Here is a 22,692-nt window from a genome sequence, read left to right as displayed (position 1 = left end):
ATTTTGGAGCCTCCTTTTTATGAGATTATTTTTTAGGCACCATGTAGGTTTCTAGGCACCATAAGATGCTAAAAGTTAGGACCCCCCCCACAAGTGACCCCATTTTGCAAACTACACCCCTCAGGGAATTCATCTAGGGGTATAGTGTACATTTCAAACCCACAGGGGTTTCACCAATTGTGGTACAACTGGGCTGTGAAAATGAAAAATTACATTTTTTACACAAAAATGCAGTTCTGGCTCAAAATTTTTCATTTTCACAAGGAATGAAGGAGACAAAGCACCCCAAAATCTGTGCCCCAATTTCTCCCGAGTACGGCAATGCCTCATATGTGACCAAAAAATACCATTTGGGTGCATGGCAGGACTCAGAAGGGAAGGAGTGATTTTTGGATTTTGCAGCACAGATTCTGGTGGAATGAATGGTGGGTGCTATGTCGCATTAGCAAGACCCCCGAAGCACCAATACAGTGGAACCCCCCCACAAGTGACCCCATTTTGCAAACTACACCCCTCAGGGAATTCATCTAGGGGTATAGTGTACATTTCTAACCCCCAGGGGTTTCACCAATTGTGGTACAACTGGGCTGTGAAAATGAAAAATTACATTTTTTTACACAAAAATGCAGTTCTGGCTCAAAATTTTTCATTTTTACAAGGAATGAAGGAGACAAAGCACCCCAAAATCTGTGCCCCAATTTCTCCCGAGTACGGCAATGCCTCATATGTGACCAAAAAATACCATTTGGGTGCATGGCAGGACTCAGAAGGGAAGGAGTGATTTTTGGATTTTGCAGCACAGATTCTGGTGGAATGAATGGTGGGTGCTATGTCGCATTAGCAAGACCCCCGAAGCACCAATACAGTGGAACCCCCCACAAGTGACCCCATTTTGCAAACTACACCCCTCAGGGAATTCATCTAGGGGTATAGTGTACATTTCTAACCCCCAGGGGTTTCACCAATTGTGGTACAACTGGGCTGTGAAAATGAAAAATTACATTTTTTTACACAAAAATGCAGTTCTGGCTCAAAATTTTTCATTTTCACAAGGAATGAAGGAGACAAAGCACCCCAAAATCTGTGCCCCAATTTCTCCCGAGTACGGCAATGCCTCATATGTGACCAAAAAATACCATTTGGGTGCATGGCAGGACTCAGAAGGGAAGGAGTGATTTTTGGATTTTGCAGCACAGATTCTGGTGGAATGAATGGTGGGTGCTATGTCGCATTAGCAAGACCCCCGAAGCACGGTGAAATGATGAACCTAATAATCCATAGATGTGTGGTATATTTTAAAGCACTCCTTCATACATAGGCCGGGTTTGTCGGGGCAAGTTTCACAGTGGAAAATAGTTTGCTTTCGTATTCCCTTTTTATAGCAAACTTTGCACCTTTTTTGTGTCCTGCCCTTTTTTCCAGTGGAGGGGATTTCGTTTGGAAAATGCTGCCCTGATACAATACGGGGGCCAGTACTAGAAGTACTGGGGCCAGTACTAGAAGTAATGGGGCCCTCTGCCTGCTGGTTCCCAAATATTAGGCCCTTTATGACTTCCTCTTAAAAGTGCATAAATGTCCCCGTCTGGCTGGTAGAACGGAATAGTACGTAAGCGTTATACAGTGCCATCTGGATGATATACACGGCCAGCTTCTTGTACCATATTTTTGTTTTCCGCAGGGCACTGTACGGCTTCAGTACCTGATCTGAAAGATCCACTCCGCCCATGTACCTATTGTAATCTAGGATACAAATAGGTTTTGAGGTGTGGGTACTGGTACCTCGTACAGGGACGGAGGTGGTACTGTCTCCGTGAATTGTTGTCAGTATAAGGACATCCCTCTTGTCCTTATATTTGACCAACAACATATGGTACTTGTGTATTTTGGCGGCGCCCACGATGAGGATCGCGTCCATCGTGTGTGAAAAATCGGGTCCATCGCGTCCATCGCGTCGCGTCGTGTGCATTAACATGGCACACGACGCGACCGACGCGTTGGACGCGATTTCTCCATAGGCTTCAATGTTAAAATATTTAAACATTGCAATCGTGTCGGTCGCGTCGGTCTTGTGCCAATATAATGGCACAAGATAAGATGGACTTGATAAAGTCCATTTTACATGGAATAAAATGGGAAATGGGCCAATATGTCCCCGTCATGTCCAAATATAACTGCCCCCCCATTGTGAGCGGCACCCCAGTATTGACGTCAACCCGAAGCGTGGCGCGCGCAGCGAGCCCGCGAGGGGCGGCGGTGCGCGTCCTCCGACCTTTTCATACCCCTACTATCCACGTCGGCGTGGAGTTGAGAATAGAATAGTGTGGCGAGCGCAGCGAGCCACCGAGCCCGAAGCGTGGCGAGCGCAGCGAGCCCCGCGAGGGGACGCGGACACCTGTGAAGCCCGCGTGGGGACGCGGATACCTGTGAAGGTATCCGCGTCCGCTCGCCACGCTTCGGGCACGGTGGCTCGCTGCGCTCGCCACACTATTCTATTCTCAACTCCACGCCGACGTGGATAGTAGGGGTATGAAAAGGTCGTAGGACGCGTACCGCCGCCCCTCGCGGGCTCGCTACGCTCGCCATGCTTCGGGTTGGCGTCAATACTGGGGTGCATGACGGGGCCATATACAATGAGAAATGGGCCATATTGGCCCATTTCCCATTGTTTTCTATGTTAGATGGACTTTATCAACTACATTTGATCTTGTGCCATTATAATGGCACAAGTCCGACGCGACCGACAGTATTTCAATGTTAAAAATATTTTAACATTGAAGCCTATGGAGAAATCGTGTCGGTCGCGTCGTGTGCCTTAACTTTAAGGCACACGACGCGACGCGATGGACCCGATTTCTCCATCGGGTTCAATGTTAAAAATATTTTAACATTGAAGCCTATGGAGAAATCGCGTCCATCGCGTCGCGTCGTGTGCCTTAAAGTTAAGGCACACGATGCCGCGACGGGCGCCACCAAAATACACAAGTACCCAACATATTTTCGGTGCATATTCCCCTGCTTTCACCCTTTCTCAGTAATTGGGCAACGTGCGTTTTTGGGAGGCCTCTTTGGTTCTTGCGCACAGTACCGCAAGCTGCTGTACCTCTTGAACCAAGGGCCTTAAACAGGGGGATGCTGGTGTAAAAGTTATCCACATAGAGGTGATAACCTTTATCCAGGAAGGGGTGCACTAAATCCCAGACAATCTTTCCACTAACACCTACGAGGGAGAAGGGGCATTCTGGCGGTTTAATTCTTGTGTCCTTCCCTTCATATACCCTAAACCTGTGGGTGTACCCTGAGGTACTTTCGCACAGCTTATACATTTTTATGCCATACCTTGCCCTCTTATTGGGAAGGTACTGGTGGAATTTAACCCTTCCTTTAAAATGTATAAGTGACTCGTCCACACAAATGAATTTTTGGGGGATGTACATCTCAGCAAATTTGGCGCTGAAATGATCATAGACCGGCCTGACTTTGAATAGCCGGTCAAAGGTGGGATCATCTCTGGGTGGGCACTGTGCATTATCATTGTAATGCAAAAATTTAAGGATTGTCTCAAAACGAGTCCGGGTCATGGCCATACGATGAAGTGGGGTGCTGTACAGAACATCTGTACTCCAATATTGCCTAATTTCTGGCTTTTTAACTATGCCCATATGTAACACCAGACCCCAAAACGTCATCATCTCTACTGCATCTACAGGGGTCCACCTAGCAAATGATGATGTGGGGTTTTGGGCAATAAACTGCTGGGCATATAAATTACTTTGGTCCACCATTAAATTTATAAAATCATCAGAGAAAAAGACTTTGAAAAAGTCAATTTCTTTGAGGCCTGTACTATCAAATTGGATTCCTGGGTTGGCCAAAAACTCAGGAACCTGGGGCTCAAAATTGTCTGGTGGTGGGGTCCATACGAGATCAATCATTGGGGGGGGGGGTCTCAGCTGCTCTACGGGGGCGTCTTTGAGGGGGTCCCTCATCACTAGAGGAGGAAGAGGAGCTTAAGACAAATGCCAATTCATCGCTTGCTTCACTGGCTGTGTCAGTGTCAGAGGCAAGAAGGGCATATGCCTCCTCCGCTGAAAACAGTCTTTGCGATGATTGGGACATTTTTATTATTTTTTCAACACGTGTATAGTGTAGGGGGGGGTACAAACTTTATTTCAACACGGGGGGTATGTAGTGTGTATGTAGTGCTTTAACATGTGTAAGTTTAAAAAGAAAAAAAAAGTTTTAAAAGTAAAAAAAAAAAGCTCCTGCGTCAAAAATTGAGCACAGATGTTGGTCAGTAACGTCCGTCACTGATCAGCGCTCAGCGGGCACAGGACACCCACAAAAGCACCGTGGGTGTAAAAACAATTTAAAAAAAAAACCCACAGCACTCTCCAAAAAAAAAACAATTAAAAAAAACTGCAGAAAAAAATTATATCAACCCTGTGCCAAAAATGCTGTTCAGTGATGTACGTCACTGATCAGCGCTCAGCGGCCACAGGACACCCACAAAAGCAACGTGGGTGTAAAAACAATTAAAAAAAAAAAAAACAGAGCACTCTCCAAAAAAAAAAAACAATTAAAAAAAACTGCAGAAAAAAATTATATCAACCCTGTGCCAAAAATGCTGTTCAGTGATGTACATCACTGATCAGCGCTCAGCGGCCACAGGACACCCACAAAAGCAACGTGGGTGTAAAAACAAAAAAACCACAGCACTCTAAAAAAAAAAAAATTAACCCCTTCCCGACATTGCCTTTTTTGTTAATTTTTTTTTTTTTTTCCTCCTTGCGTTCAAATAAGCGTAACTTTTTTAATTTTCCGGCTATATAGACACATGAGGGCTTTTTTTTTGCGGGACAAGTTGTACTTTGTAATGGTACCATTTACTATACCGTATAATATTCTGGGGAATCAGGAAATAATTCAATGTGGGGTAAAAAAAAAAAAAACGCCATTCCACAATTTTGCGCTGGTTACGCTTTTTTTGGAGTTCATAGTTCGTTTAAAATGATGGGTTATCTTTATTCTATGGGTCGTTACGATTCTGGTGATACCAAACTTATATAGTTTTCGTTATGTTTTACCACTAAAAAAAAAAAATAGCAACTTTTACGGTTTTTCTAATTTGCGTCGCGTCGCCATGTTCTGCGGCTTATAACTTTTTTATTTTTCCACCTACGGACCTGGGTGAGGGCTCATTTTTTGCGGGCTGAAGTGTACTTTTTAATTAATACCATTATGGGATATGGGCGACTTTCTGATCTCTTTTAGTTATTTTTTTTTGGGTAGGCGATGCGACCAAAAAACGTAGTTTTGGCGTTGGGAATTATTTTCCGTTTACGCCTTTAACCGTGCGGGATAACTAATGTTATATTTTAATAGATCGGACTTTTAGGAATGCGGCGATACCAAATATGTTTATTTTTTTTATTTTTTATTTATTTTTATTTGTGAAATGGGGAAAGGGGGGTGATTTGAACGGTGCTTAAAGGGTTAAACGGCCACGATCGGCGAACTCGCCGCTCGTGGCCGTGAGAGCAGGTGCCTGGCTGTAATATACAGCCATTACCTGTTCTCTTTCAAGCCAGCTCACTCCGTGAGCTGGCTTGATTCCCCCGCAACCGACATATGACGTAAATGTACGTCATATGTCGGGAAGGGGTTAAAAAAAAACTGCTGATGAGTCAAAGGCAACAGGAATTTGATCCCAAAAAAAAAAATTAGATCAACCCTGTGCCAAAAATGCTGATCAGTGATGTATGTCACTGATCAGCGCTCAGCAGCCACAGGACACCCACAAAAGCAGCGTGGGTGTAAAAACAAAACCACACTGCACTCTCCAAAAAAAAAAAAATGCTGATCAGTGATGCAACACTGATTAGCAGTGAGGGGCAGCAGGCACACAACTGTGGGTGCAACCTGACAGGGTATATATAAAAAAAAATTCCCTGCACCCCAAAAAAGGTGCTGATCACTTAGTTTATAGTGATCAGCACAAAAGGTGGGCAGCAGGGGGGAGCAGATACAAAATTATAGCACAAAATTATAGTACACAATTTAAATGTCTGCCACAATGACGCTGCTGCAGCAGCAGCAGCAGCAAAACAAGGAAGTCACAAGGAAGTCACAGCAGGAGCTGGCAGCACGGATGCCACCAACGATCAGGTCAGTATAGAGCACAGATGGGCACGGATACCGCTCTGCACGCTGTTCCTGACCGGAATGGCGGCTGCAGGGCTGTCTCCGTTACTTCATCTGAGGTGAAGTGGCTGTGATTGGTCCGTCGGTCCGACGGATTAATCACAGCCTTTTGGGGGCAGGTGGGGTGAGGTGGGGTGACACCAGTGTCACCCTTACACCCGGTGGTGATTGGTGCTGTACTTTACAGCACCAATCACCACCGATCCCTGTGTCACCGGCGAACGTTATTCGCCGGTGACACAGAAAACGCTGTAATTGGCTGTTCACATTGAACAGCCAATCACAGCGATCGCCGAACGGGGTGGGGGTATCGCTGCCCCCCCTGGGCAATGAGGGAAGATGTCTGCTGTCAGGGACAGCAGACATCGTCCCTCTGTCACCGCGTCTTTAGACGCGGTGGCACTTCAAACGCATGACGTACATTTATGCCATGTGTCGGGAAGTACATCCCGACCATGACGTAAATGTACGTCAAATGTCGGGAAGGGGTTAACAACTGTCTGGAAACAAGCAACTTGCCTGCATTGGAGTGTGAATTGTGAGAGGTATAAACCTCTGCAGCTTCAGACTAATATTGTCTCACAAAAGACTGCCACTAATCCCTGCTTTGCAGAAGTTAACCCCATGCATGCCTAACCAAGCCCAAAAGTCCGCAAGATAAGTCCTTTCTCTCTATCTGCATTTTGAATAGGAAGGATAGATGAAGTGTGTATAATAATTGCCTGAAAAATATCTAGTTGTGCCATAAAATTGCAAAAGCACAATACAAAGAGTGATTAGTGTGCTAAATATAAATGCTTTTTTATGTGATTTATTATTAATTATTATTTTTTATTGTGTATGTATTTTTCACCGGCCGGTGTTCTCACTTTTAAAAGTGCATAAAATGTTATATTAGTGAATAAATTTATACTGATTTTTATTAACCAAGTATCCATAGTGTCCCTTTGCGCCGTCTACCCTCAGGTATGTGCTTGTGGGATCATGGTCCAGCGTTTTGCAAAAGGAAGTGTCTGAATGTTGATTGACAGCTTCTTTTATATAATATAATGGTCTGAGGTATGTGTATTGTTATCATCCCATAGTTGCTGTAAGGTGTGTAAAATTGGATCATCCATAGAATCTAACATGATCAGAATAGTGTCTGTTTCATCTGAATTAATTTTCTTGTTTGCAAAATAACGTTTCCTACATAGGGTCCTTATGTATCTATTTAAGTCCACAAACAGGTCAAACATATTTGGTCCTGCTGTGGGTGAAATTTTAAGACCTTTTGAGAGAAGTGAGAGTTCCTGATCACTTTTTTTTGGATGACAAATTAAAAACGCTGGGATTATCTTCTGATTGGTGAAATTTGTCCCTGAATTCTTTTAGTATCTGTTTTGATTTCTTTTTTGAGCTTATGCCTCCTCTACATCCACTAGGCTTCGGTCTCATTGTCTTTTTGGTGTTATTTTGTGAGACGTCACTGGTTTGGATTCCCAGTGGTGTGGTCTGGGAGGGTCTACCTGAAAATCCTTTGGAGTAGAGGGTTCTTTTGGGAACCTAACTGTTGTCCTCTCTTTTGGTCTGGCTCCCCTCTCTCTATAAGAGGTGTCCCTGTCTCCCTGGTGGTATCCTTGTGTGGGGTCCCTCCTATGTCTACCTCTCCTGTATTCTGAGTTATCACTATGGTATCTTGTTTCATCTCTTTTTTTATTATTATCATTTGAAACTTGTGGGCGAGTAATGATTTGTTTTTTTCTGATATGAGTGGATATTCAGGGTCTGGTAATCATTAAGATCCCTCCTAAATTTTTTTCTGTTTAGTTTCTAGTAGAGTTTTCTCATATTTGACTATCCTTTCATTAATGCCAGTGTCCCTTTCTATGAATTCTTTATTTGAAATGAAGGGCTCTAAATGTTTTTTGGTTTCTTCAATCTCTGTTTCTAAGTTTTTCAATCTCATGATTGTGTACTTAGTCACCAACTTCAGAAGACCCATTGAGCATCCGTCTAATAAGTCATCCCATTGTTTCTGGAATGATTCATCATTACCGAAAATGGATGGTTTAGAGCAGGCATGTCCAACGTTGGCCCTCCAGATGTTTTGAAACTACACATCCCAGCATGCTTTGCAATAGTTTTAGCATTCTCTAATAGCAAAACTGTGGCAAAGCATGCTGGGATGTGTAGTTTCACAACATCTGGAGGGCCAACATTGGACATGCCTGGTTTAGAGAGTCTACGTCCTCTGGGGACCATGTTTCTGTCAACATAATGTTGAAGATTAACACTGTCCAGCCAATTTCTGGATTCATTTCTCAAGAGGTCCTCTAAAGTGTGAAGGTCTTTAATTATATCATGATCATGTGTACCAGCATCTCTGGGGATAGAGTTGCCCCATTCCATAAAATAGGATTGCCTCCTATGCATTCTGTCAGTGAAACCACTCATGACTGCAGCTCTGGATGCGTAACACAAAAAATGTAATTATTCAAGAAAAAAGTTCGCTCCACAGACAGACAGTCCCTTTTAGAAGACTCCACTAAGGAGACAGAGGCTGGCTCTCAAGACAGATAATTTTCCTTTGTCTGTAAATACAATCAAGCGCACTTCCAAATTAAACAAATAATCCCAAAAAACTTTAGGATTCTTAAACAAGATAAGATTCTACAACCTTTACTCCCCCTATGTCCCCCTTCCATCATTTATAGGAAAAACGAGTCCCTCAAATCCATTCTGGCCCCCATTCATTTAAGAACATCATGCCCACAAAATAACAAGGACACAACCTGGCTCCCCAGTAGACCATTGGGTTTTTATAGGTGTGGCAAAACTTGATGCACAATGTGTACACATACATCAAGACGCACCACAGACACCGAGACGCACCACAGACAATGAAAAAACAATCAAAATCTCTTCATTTGCAAATTGTGACACCTCATACATGATTTACCTACTCACATGCGGCTGTAGCATCAAATATGTAGGCAGAACAACCAGACCACTAAAAAGGAGATTCATGGAACACTGTCGCAATATTATCAACAGAGTCCAAACCCATAGTGTATCCAGACACTTTGACAAGTTTCACTCTGGTAACCCCTCTAGTCTACAAATTACAGGTCTAGAAAATATACATCTGCCAGAAAGGGGAGGAGACAGATTCCAACAATTATGTCAGCAAGAAGTTTATTGGATTTTTAAGTTAGACACACTCGTACCCACAGGACTAAACAAATAGATGGAGATTAATAACATAACCTGATATGCAATACGGTCCATCCCTAATTACACTTCAGTAGATCATCTCTCAAATTGAGTTTTGTTTTTATTATTTTATCTCTATTTATTCTCTTATACCCCTTTCCCACTGCAGCCTTTACACGGCAATTTGCCGTTTTTTTTTAGGCTTTTTAAATGGGTACAGCTGCAGTGGGAATGCTCCAGGTTGCTGTACCCGTTTAAAAATACCGTGTTTTTTTAAATGGGTAAAAAGCAGTGTTTTACCCACTTAAAACCCGTTTTTTTGGCAGTGGGAAAGGGGTAGCCCTTTTACCCGTTAAAAAAAATGGCATGGGGTCCCCCCCCCACTGCCGTAACCAGCACCAGGCTGAAGGAGCCGGGGCTGGTATTAAAAAAATCAGGAAACCCGACAAATAGGGGTTCCCTGATTTTTTACAACCAGCTCCAGGTCCGGAGCTGGTTCCCAAAATACAGGGGACAAAATGAGTAGGGGTCCCCCGTATTTTAAGAACCAGCCCCAGGCCAAACCAGCCAGCAGGGTAATGCCACAGCCGGGGGACACTTATTATATAAGTTCCCGTGGCCAAAGCATTCATCCCTTCTGACCAGTCAGCCTGGCCAGGTGCCCTGGGGGAGTGGGGACCCCCCAATGAAGGGGTCCCTCCCTCAAGGACTTAACTGACCAGGCTGAAGCCTGGTGCTGTCCCCGATGCCCCTGTGCGGTGGTCATCGGGCTGATGGAATGGTGTAAAAAAATAGAATAAAAACTATTGTCTTTTACTGTGGAACTATGAGTCCCAGCAAGCCTCCCCCGCAAACTGGGACTTGGAGAACCACAAGTCCCAGCCTGCGGGGCATTAAAGGGCCCACTGGAACTTGTAGTTCCACAGTAAAAGAAATAGTACAATAAACACACTGACACACGTGAAAAATAAAAGTTTAATACATCCACAGCCCACACATACTGATACTTACCTATCTTGAGCCCGTAGGTAGCCCTCGGTCCTGATGTCCTGGTCTGTGTCAGCGTCTGTATCCATGTCGGCATCCCTGTCGGCGATGGCATCTGGAGTCCGACGAAATCCATGTGGGAACCTATGGAAGGAAACCATACTCACCTGTCCCAGGGCGACGTAGTCCAGGGAAGGGGTCTTTGCAAAATTACAAACCGACACGCGAACCAAGCGAATGCCGCTATTTGCCGCCTTGCGGCCTAGCGGCTCCTGATTGGCCGCTAGGCTGCCAATAGCGGCATTCAGGAGGCGGAGCCGCACATTGTACACAAACACCGTGCGGCTCTCAGCAGTTCGCTTGGTTCGCGTGTCGGTTTGTTATTTTACAAAGACCCCTTCCCTGGACTACGTCGCCCTAGGACAGGTGAGTATGGTTTCCTTCCATAGGTTCCCACATGGATTTCGTCGGACTCCGGACGCCATCGCAGACAGGGATGCCGACATGAATACAGACGCCGACACAGACCAGGACATCAGGACCGAGGGCTACCTACGAGCTCAAGATAGGTAAGTATCAGTATGTGTGGGCTGTGGATGTATTAAACATTTATTTTTCACGTGTGTCAGTGTGTTTATTGTACTATTTATTTTACTGTGGAACTACAAGTTCCAGCGGGCCCTTTAATGCCCCGCAGGCTGGGACTTGTGGTTCTCCAAGTCCCAGCTTGCGGGGAAGGCTTGCTGGGACTCATAGTTCCCCAGTGTTAGACAATAGTTTATTCTATTTTTTTTACACTTTAATCAGCCCGATGCCCACCGCCCAGGGGCATCGGGGACAGCACCAGGCTTCAGCCTGGTCAGGTAAGTCCTGGAGGGGGGTGACCCCTTCATTGGGGGGTCCCCACTCCCCCAGGGCCCCTGGCCAGGCTGACTGGTCGGTAGGGGTAATGCTTTGGCCGCGGGAACTTATATAATAAGTGTCCCCCGGCTGTGGCATTACCCTGCTGGCTGGTTTGGCCTGGGGCTGGTCCTTAAAATACAGGGGACCCCTAGTCATTTTGTCCCCCATTTTGGGAACCAGAGCCTGGTTTTAAAAAATCAGGGAACCCCTATTTGCCGGGTTTCCTGATTTTTTATTACCAGCCCCGGCTCTTTCAGCCTGGTGCTGGTTACGGCAGTGGGGGGGGACCCCATGCCATTTTTTTTAAATCCCCCCCCCATCTTTACACTGCTTAAACGGGTTTTTAAACGGGTAAGTGTGAATGTGACAAAAACAGCTTTTAAACGGTAATTTACCGTTTAAAAGCTGCAGTGGGAAAGGGTCTTTATGGCTCTTACCCGTTTAAAAAAAACTGGTCATTACCCGTGTAGGCAGTGGGAAAGCAGCATTACTGTCTTTCTCATATACTCTATATATTGTATCCTGTCATATATACAAAAAAAATTCCCCATTGGTGTGGCACGGTATTTCTGACCAACCTACATCCCTCTCTTTCATTAAATTCCAGAATTATAACTGAAATGATTTCTGATTAATTATTATACTTTATAAAAAAAACCTTGTGTCTTGCTACCATCTGTTTCATTTGAGACTATACATAAAGGGATATTACTAAAAATATATATCATTTTTTATGTTCCCTACCTGGAACACCAACCAATGAGAGACTATGCTAACCATTTGGATCATATTTGTATGTGTGATTTATTTGTTGTTAGTTATATAATTCTTAAGAAATGTCAGTATTACAATATTGTATTTAGAACAGCCCCATAGCCAACATATAGCTGATAACTGTAAGCATCTACAGCAGGGGTGGCCAAACCGGTCCTCGAGATCTACCAACGGTCCACGTTTTCCACATCACCTAGCTGGTGCACAGCTGTAGTCATTACTAACTGTCACATTTTCAAACCTACTGCATTCATTCCTACTATAGATCCACAGGTTGCCTGGAAAACATGCACTGTTGGTAGATTTTGAGGACAGGTTTGGCCACCCCTGATCTACAGTATGTATCAATGTACTCCTTTTCAGTTGGAAGGTATAAGGTTTTTAATCTAAATGCCACTCATAAAATGGCGGGCGCTGTCTGTATTCAATTTCAGTACTCATAGAATATCAGTTGCCGCACCTGCCAATCACAAAATAGCAGGCGCGACTTGTATAATCCACATCTGCCATTCAGTTAGCTTATTATGCCAACCACGGAAAAAATGCAGATGACACACTTCCGGTATCTACTTTATCCTATCAAACATACTTGCCAATCACAAAATGGCGGGTGCAACTTCTCCATTTACGCCCGCCATCCAATTAATACATGCTGCCAACTACGGCTAGTGCAAAGGATGTACTTCCGGTTTCCAGCACAAATAGCGCCCCAGGGTTTTTATAACCTTCTTTTGGGATCCATAGCTTATACACCAGCCACTTAGGGCGATGTGACTAGTGCCAACCCACTTTTCCCAATAAAATGTTTACAAACCGCTTACATAATACAGAAACGTACTCTCAGTGATCCCTGTCCAGTTGGACTTCTGGATCATGTGACCTAAGAAAGTCACGTGATATATATGTTTTCACTGTTTTTATTGTGTATTTTTTGCATACTGTTTTATTTTAGGTACATACAAATGGGATTGCCTCCTATATGATTATATTACTAATATATATATATATATATATATATATATATATATATATATATATATATATATATATAGAGAGGAAAACAGAAGGCAACGTTTCAGGGGACTAGCCCCCTTGTCAAGGTGATATAAAATAGTGCAATAAAACAAACCAGTATATATAGGAAGGTACATAACAATAATTACCGTGAATCGTCCACCAGCTCGTCGGGGACCGCTGCCGGAAGTGTCAGCGCCGAAAATCAGGCGCCGGAAGTGCGTCAGAGAGGGCATCTGGAGCGCGTCTGGAGCGCAAGCCTCTTGATGTAGTCATGGAAACCACACTCCGGGAGCGGTTATCCGGCGGCTGGGGGACAACCTGGTTACATAACAAGTGGACAATAAACACAGTGCCATGAAATACAAATGAAGTGCTGTGTGACAGTTGCTAAGATCGCGGGCACCAAAGCACCACGAACACAAATATAAATCTGAATACAATGAAATGTATCGCTGACCCATGTGTGTGAAAATAATGAACACTGTATGTGAAGTGTAAGGAAGAGTTGAACTGGTTGAAATATGTGCTGTGCTGGCATGGGTGGATGGGCTCTAATTCAGCGTCTACACAAGTATGCCTCTAGTGGCTGAATATATAGATTAATTGGGATAGGGCTTCAGGTGTTCCAAACGTATATCACATATTAGAGTGTCACATACGAGTATTATTAACAAGTATCATTGATAAGGGTATGGAATATTAGGCAATTTGGACTAATGGGCATTCCTAATCGGCTTTACCCAGTGTTTACTGCCATGTTGTAATTCTCATGTGTCAGGGGTATTGTTAATCTATATGGTAATGGCCATCAAAGCTGTAGAGATGGGACAGGCAGCCCACTGTAATGGGCATGAGGCATTCTAATTACATGTCAACAACAGTCAATAATGAGAAAAAATAGAATAGAGAGATAAGCCAGAGATGAAAACAAAGCACACTACGATTGGCCTGTAAGGGCCTCAAGTGTGAGATCAATCTCAAGTCAACATGTATAGTGATAACACTCAAAATCAGAAAAGATAGGATAGAGAGTAAGCTGGAGATGAAAACAAAGCACACTACAATCGGCCTTCAAGGGCCATATTCAAAGATGTAACACATCTGGACATATAAAAAAGACACTCAAATCAGGAAAATATAGGATAGAGAGCAAGCCAGAGATGAAAACAAAGCACACAACGATCGGCCTGGCAGGGCCCACGTGTGGGATCAATCCCAGATGGGTATACATAGTAATGACACTCAAACACGGAAAAGATAGGATAGAGAGTAAGTTGAAGATGAAAACAAAGCACAATGCGATCGGCCTTAAATGGCCACATTCATTGAATTACCCCGTCAATGCATACGTAAGAGACACTCAAATATGGAAAAGATAGGATAGAGAGTAAGTCGGAGAAGAAAACAAAGCAAACTACGATCGGCCTATGGGGCCTCAATGTGAACATCTGATCATATAATGATGACAATGGGACAATGGAAAAAATAGAATAGAAAGATGAGACGGAGATGAAGGCAAAGCGCACAACGATCGGCCTCACATGGCAGTGGTTAATCAAGTGAAAGTCCGAGATATTGGAAAGTCCACACTTAAGCTCACATATATAAGCGCTCTCTATTACTCCTGAGTGCCTTATACAAAGATGCTCAAAGGGAGTTTGTCATTGAGCCCATGTGGCTTAATGCTGTTAAGATGGTGTATCCAAACAGCTTCTCTTTTGAGTAGTGCTCCATCTCTATCGCCTCTCCGTTGTGTCTCTGGAATGTGGTCGACGATAGTATGTTTCAAGTCAGAAAGACGGTGGGAACTGGCGGCAAAATGCCTCGCCACCGGTTGGTCGTTGTCTTTGCCGGACAGTGCTTTGCCAATTGCTGATCTGTGTAAGGCCATCCTGGTTCTAAGGGATCTCACGGTTTTTCCCACATAGATCAAGTTACATGGGCACTGGATGACATATATTATGTGAGTAGTGGTACATGTCACTATATGGTTGATAGGGAATGTTCTGCCGTCGATGGGATGGATAAATCTTGGGCCAGTGAGCATGTGATGGCACGTTGTGCAATTGATGCACTTATAGCATCCATTAGCTTTTCTCAGAAAGTTCTTTGGATTCTGATCTTGGGAAGTTAAGAACCCAGTGATGTCATTTCGGACCAACACGTCCTTGATGTTTTTCCCCCGTGTGTGGCAGATGAGGGGTGTCTTATTTTTTAGGGACGGCAGACTTTCATCAGTTTTAATAGAGTCAATAGCGTCTCTCTTGGGATCTTAATGATTTCCATTTTTTGCTTCAGCAAAGACACTTTGTCATATCCCCTTTGTACAAACTTATCAACCATTCCATCGAGGATTTCTGGTAGTTGTTATTGTTGACTCACTATTCTGGCCGCCCGTAACATCTGTGACTTGGGTAAAGCCCTTCTCAACGCAATGGGGTGGAAGCTATTCGCTTTCAAAATATTATTTTTGTCTGTCGGTTTAGTGTACAGACTGGTGTTGATTCTCCCATCTTCCAGGCGAACAAGGACATCCAAGTAGTTGATTTCTTTTGCAGAGGACTGATGGGTGAATTTAATGGGGGAATTCCTCCCATTGACGTCTGTCATGAGGGTTTCAAACTCGTGTTCACTACCGCTCCAGATCATGAACAAGTCATCTATGTAGTGGGTGAATGTGATGATCTTATCACGAGCCAACACATTGTTAAAAAACATGGAATGTTCTTCCTTGAACATGAACACGTTCGCGAAAGAGGGAGACACATTACTACCCATCGAGCAGCCTGACAGTTGTTTTATAATATTTGCCATTAAACAGGAAGTAGTTCTTGGTTAGTGTCATCCGCAACAGATCAAGGAACAGTTCCAGATCGAGCGAGTCCATCTGGTTGGCGAGTAAGAATTCATTCATAGCCTGGAGGCCCTCCTCATGGGGTATGCTGGTATATAGGCTATTTACGTCCATGACGCAGAGTAAAGCACCTTTCGGGATCTCTGATATAGATTTGAGTATATTCAAGAAATCAGACGTGTCCTTGATGTAGGAGGGTTGTGCACAGATGATTGGCTGGAGGATGGAGTCTAAACAGACGCCATCCAGAATTGATCTGAGTGACTCCGCTGCGTCCTCCAGGGACACCCCAGGGTTCCAGGGCATCACTGTCGACAGGGGTGAACATTTCATCTTTTCTGAAGATGATACTGAAAGGCTTCTATTCAAACAACGATTGCACCTGATGGATGAGCAACCCAGTCTGGACGTGCTGTACAAGCAATGGTACCGCCTGAAGAAGAGGGAGGTCGATTTTTTATTGCATGGTGTGTCTTTGTCCGAATATCATCGGGAGAGAATGATCCCCAGGGGATTCCGGGTGAGGAACACCCCGACCATCGGACGGCATAACCCAGATTTTTGCCGCCGGTGGATCGGGATCCTGAATAAATGCAGCCATGACCTGATGCTCCTTGTAATTGAGGAGGCCGGGCATGAGCTGAGTGCAGCCAAGGAGGCAAGCAAAGAGTTTGAACACAAGCATAAGACCGAATTTGCCCATGATTCCACGCAAGACTGGCTTGCTAAATTACAAACACAGGTGGACAATTATCAAAAAGATCTCCTCAAATTCAAGAGGAATAAGTACTATACGGTCAAAGAGGACTATGATAGCAACCGCGTTTATCGCTGGCTGGCGGGTGTCGACACGGAAAACCGTAGTTATAACAGGACCCAAAAGCATCGCACCTTCAGGAGAGCTCCGAGTAACTATCACAAGAGGAATCAAGCATCATCCAATAGTGATAGTGAATTTAATGTTGACTCCGATACTGCTGATCAATCGGCCCCTTTGGGGACCCCCAGGGGAGAGGACGAAATCCCACCCAGCACCAAGAAAAGAGGAGGCGGGCGACCACCCGCAGGGGCAGGCAGGGGTCGCGCATTAAAAAAGACACCAGAACAGTAAGCTCTTTGGTCTACAATCTATCCAGCCGCTCCTTTACCGACATTGAACTTAGAGTCCTTGAACACGGACTGTCCTTCGTCCCCACGACTCCCCATGATGATTTGACATGGAAGATTGACTTGCATAGACACACCCGTAACCTAAGATTGAAGGAATTCTTTCAGCACCGAGCTGACAAAACCAACGAAGTCCCTCATCAAGACTTCATTAAGAGCAAAAGCAAGTCCACATTCGATCCACAATCACAGAACCCGGCGATTTCCACATATGCCCGTTTACTGGACTCTGCCATCACAAAATTCGCACAGGCACCTCATCCGACCCACAGCAATTTAACAAAATCTGAACAAAAGGCCCTCTCACAGATGAGCAAATATAGGGATGTTGTCTTCAGAGCTGCAGACAAGGGGGGTGGTCTAGTCATTCAGGACCTAACCTCCTATATCAATGAGTGTGATCGACAGCTGAACAACAGTGAAGTCTATGAATGTCTCTCCCAGGATCCAACAGATCTTTTTAAGAAGATATTGGACTTTCATTTGTTGCAGGCTCTGAGACAAGGCCACATCACAGACCAATTGCTGCGGGTTCTGACACAGGACAACCCCACAGTCCCAACTTTCTTCACCCTTCCGAAGATCCACAAGAGGCTAGTGGACCCACCTGGTCGTCCTATAATCTCGGCCCAGGGTTCCATATTTCAGCCGATCTCTCAATTTCTAGACTCCATCCTCCAGCCAATCATCTGTGCACAACCCTCCTACATCAAGGACACGACTGATTTCTTGAATATATTCAAATCTATATCAGAGATCCCGAAAGGTGCTTTACTCTGCGTCATGGACGTAAATAGCCTAAATACCAGCATACCCCATGAGGAGGGCCTCCAGGCTATGAATGAATTCTTACTCGCCAACCAGATGGACTCGCTCGATCTGGAACTGTTCCTTGATCTGTTGCGGATGACACTAACCAAGAACTACTTCCTGTTTAATGGCAAATATTATAAACAACTGTCAGGCTGCTCGATGGGTAGTAATGTGTCTCCCTCTTTCGCGAACGTGTTCATGTTCAAGGAAGAACATTCCATGTTTTTTAACAATGTGTTGGCTCGTGATAAGATCATCACATTCACCCGCTACATAGATGACTTGTTCATGATCTGGGGCGGTAGTGAACACGAGTTTGAAACCCTCATGACAGACGTCAATGGGAGGAATTCCCCCATTAAATTCACCCATCAGTCTTGGAAGATCGTAGAATCAACACCAGTCTGTACACTAAACCGACAGACAAAAATAATATTTTGAAAGCGAATAGCTTCCACCCCATTGCATTGATAAGGGCTTTACCCAAGTCACAGATGTTACGGGCGGCCAGAATAGTGAGTCAACAAGAACAACTACCAGAAATCCTCGATGGAATGGTTGATAAGTTTGTACAAAGGGGATATGACAAAGTGTCTTTGCTGAAGCAAAAAATGGAAATCATTAAGATCCCAAGAGAGACGCTATTGACTCCAAAAGTCGACCCATCAAGGGAGGGCAAGGCACAAATGGCACTCCCATTTGTTTCAAAATATAGTACATCAAGCTATGTGTTACCCAGAACCTCCAGGGCCCTTTGGCCAATCATTAAAACTGATGAAAGTCTGCCGTCCCTAAAAAATAAGACACCCCTCATCTGCCACACACGGGGGAAAAACATCAAGGACGTGTTGGTCCGAAATGACATCACTGGGTTCTTAACTTCCCAAGATCAGAATCCAAAGAACTTTCTGAGAAAAGCTAATGGATGCTATAAGTGCATCAATTGCACAACGTGCCATCACATGCTCACTGGCCCAAGATTTATCCATCCTATCGACGGCAGAACATTCCCTATCAACCATATAGTGACATGTACCACTACTCACATAATATATGTCATCCAGTGCCCATGTAACTTGATCTATGTGGGAAAAACCGTGAGATCCCTTAGAACCAGGATGGCCTTACACAGATCAGCAATTGGCAAAGCACTGTCCGGCAAAGACAACGACCAACCGGTGGCGAGGCATTTTGCCGCCAGTTCCCACCGTCTTTCTGACTTGAAACATACTATCGTCGACCACATTCCAGAGACACAATGGAGAGGCGATAGAGATGGAGCACTACTCAAAAGAGAAGCTGTTTGGATACACCGTCAATGACAAACTCCCTTTGAGCATCTTTGTATAAGGCACTCAGGAGTAATAGAGAGCGTTTATATATGTGAGCTTAAGGGTGGACTTTCCAATATCTCGGACTTCCACTTGATTAACCACTGCCATGTGAGGCCGATCGTTGTGCGCTTTGCCTTCATCTCCGTCTCATCTTTCTATTCTATTTTTTCCATTGTCCCATTGTCATCATTATATGATCAGATGTTCACATTGAGGCCCCATAGGCCGATCGTAGTTTGCTTTGTTTTCTTCTCCGGCTTACTCTCTATCCTATCTTTTCCATATTTGAGTGTCTCTTACGTATGCATTGACGGGGTAATTCAATGAATGTGGCCATTTAAGGCCGATCGCAGTGGGCTTTGTTTTCATCTTCAACTTACTCTCTATCCTATCTTTTCCGTGTTTGAGTGTCATTACTATGTATACCCATCTGGGATTGATCCCACATGTGGGCCCTGCCAGGTCGATCGTTGTGTGCTTTGTTTTCATCACTGGCTTGCTCTCTATCCTATCTTTTCCTGATTTGAGTGTCTTTTTTTATATGTCCAGATGTGTTACATCTTTGAATATGGCCCTTGAAGGCCGATCGTAGTGTGCTTTGTTTTCATCTCCAGCTTACTCTCTATCCTATCTTTTCTGATTTTGAGTGTTATCACTATACATGTTGACTTGAGATTGATCTCACACTTGAGGCCCTTACAGGCCAATCGTAGTGTGCTTTGTTTTCATCTCTGGCTTATCTCTCTATTCTATTTTTTCTCATTATTGACTGTTATTGACATGTAATTAGAATGCCTCATGCCCATTACAGTGGGCTGCCTGTCCCATCTCTACAGCTTTGATGGCCATTACCATATAGATTAACAATACCCCTGACACATGAGAATTACAACATGGCAGTAAACACTGGGTAAAGCCGATTAGGAATGCCCATTAGTCCAAATTGCCTAATATTCCATACCCTTATCAATGATACTTGTTAATAATACTCGTATGTGACACTCTAATATGTGACATACGTTTGGAACACCTGAAGCCCTATCCCAATTAATCTATATATTCAGCCACTAGAGGCATACTTGTGTAGACGCTGAATTAGAGCCCATCCACCCATGCCAGCACAGCACATATTTCAACCAGTTCAACTCTTCCTTACACTTCACATACAGTGTTCATTATTTTCACACACATGGGTCAGCGATACGTTTCATTGTATTCAGATTTATATTTGTGTTCGTGGTGCTTTGGTGCCCGCGATCTTAGCAACTGTCACACAGCACTTCATTTGTATTTCATGGCACTGTGTTTATTGTCCACTTGTTATGTAACCAGGTTGTCCCCCAGCCGCCGGATAACCGCTCCCGGAGTGTGGTTTCCATGACTACATCAAGAGGCTTGCGCTCCAGACGCGCTCCAGATGCCCTCTCTGACGCACTTCCGGCGCCTGATTTCCGGCGCTGACACTTCCGGCAGCGGTCCCCGACGAGCTGGTGGACGATTCACGGTAATTATTGTTATGTACCTTCCTATATATACTGGTTTGTTTTATTGCACTATTTTATATCACCTTGACAAAGGGGCTAGTCCCCAAAACGTTGGAGATTCTTTTTGCACTATTAAAAATCCTTGGAGTGCCGCCGCCTGCCTGCTGTTTTCCTCTACTAAACCGACCCGGAGGGCACCCAGGTGCATATCCATGAATGTTGGAGTGCCGATCCGCACCACTATTCTATATATATATATATATATATATATATATATATATATATATATATATATATATATATATATATATATATATATATATATATATATACACATATATATAAAACAAAAGTTTAATTTTATGTTTAATTAACGTTTTGATATATTATGAGGTCACTTCCTGCTCACCTGGAACCGCCTAATTAAATAGGGTATAAATTCTAGTCCAATGGGACCTACAACATACACTGCTCCTGAGGTGCTGAAACGCGTTGAGCCATCTCATCACCTTGGTTCCAGACCGGCATTTTATTGACAGCATAGGACCCTGCCGTCTCCACTTTTACCAGCAAAGTGCTATTCGCCCACTGTGGACTACTCAAGACGGACTGCATATTGGCCAACCAGGGCAACCAACATCAAAAAGCTGGGTAATATTGCAGAACTATTTTTCTCTTTTCACTCCAAGTTTTGTGATGAACCATATTACACCAATAAGTGATTGGAGATCTTAAAGGCCTTATTGGAGACCAAACCTCTTGTGGAGTAAATATCCTCTATTCCTCAATTATGCAGGATTAATCTGTTGCAACATTGACCCATTTTATCAAATTTTATTCAATTTGCTTTTTTCTTGTTTGTTATTTGTGCACACATTAAACTGTTTAATTAACTTTGTATTTGTGATTCTCTCAGGGTGTTGACATAATGACACTGGAAGAAGTCTGACCTGGAGTAAATGGTTTGGGTGCCATTTCTGGAACTGGAGAAACAGATACCCCTTCTGGGGTCAAAGCATCGGATGCCTCATATTTTCAATACACTTCCTTGGACTGTGGATTCAGATGCCCCAACCTGGGCTACGGGATCAGGCACCTCCTCTGAGGCTACAGATACAGATGTTTTACTTGGGACTAAGGAGTCTGAGATCCTTTTAGTGATGCGAGACTTGTACATCCTCTTCTGGTTCATAGACTTGGAGCTAGGTATATGTGTAACAAGGTCCCAGTTATATACTTGAGATTCCTTTACAACATGCTTGAATTAGGCAGGGAAAGGCGGAAGCAGATGTATCAGAAGACTTATGCATAAAAGCACTGCGATATTGAGGCTTGTCACCCTTCCTGGACATACAGTGGTTACAGTCTCTAATAAGGTGACTAACCTTCCACAACAGAAGCAGAGATGGAGCTGTCTGCGATGCTGACATTCAGCTTCCGAGCATTTGGGATGCGAGTATCTCCTGACCTTGTCTTCACACTGCATGGAAGAGAATGGCTTATTTCTAAGAGACGTTTTACAAAAGAGGTTTTGAATTCACAGCCAGTGTGCACCCAGGTGGGCAGCAAACATAGAAGATATCAAGGAGGTAATTCCACAAGCCCTCCAAGTAAAACAAACTGGAACAATAAATGTGATATCTCCCACACTTATGCGCACCGCACTTTCATATGTGCAAAAATATAACTTCTCAATCCAGGCGATTGTATGCCAATCCTTTCTTCAAATCTCTCAATTTAGTACCATAAAAGAGAGGAAGATATAACCACCATAGCATAATTCAATTTTAATACAATGTTACACACATGGATTTAAAAACAGAAGGATGATCCTTGTAATAACCACAATTACCATAAAAGATTGAGAACTGAAAGAAAGTTCTCTATGTAAGCATAAAATACATTAAAAGGTGATCCACCCCAGTCAGTTTCAGTAAAGAAAGTCTGCAAAATTACCAGATCT

This window comes from Crinia signifera, chromosome 12, assembly GCF_055691185.1.
Source record: "Crinia signifera chromosome 12, ASM5569118v1, whole genome shotgun sequence".
Classification (NCBI taxonomy): domain Eukaryota; kingdom Metazoa; phylum Chordata; class Amphibia; order Anura; family Myobatrachidae; genus Crinia; species Crinia signifera.
This window is presented reverse-complemented; position numbering follows the sequence as displayed.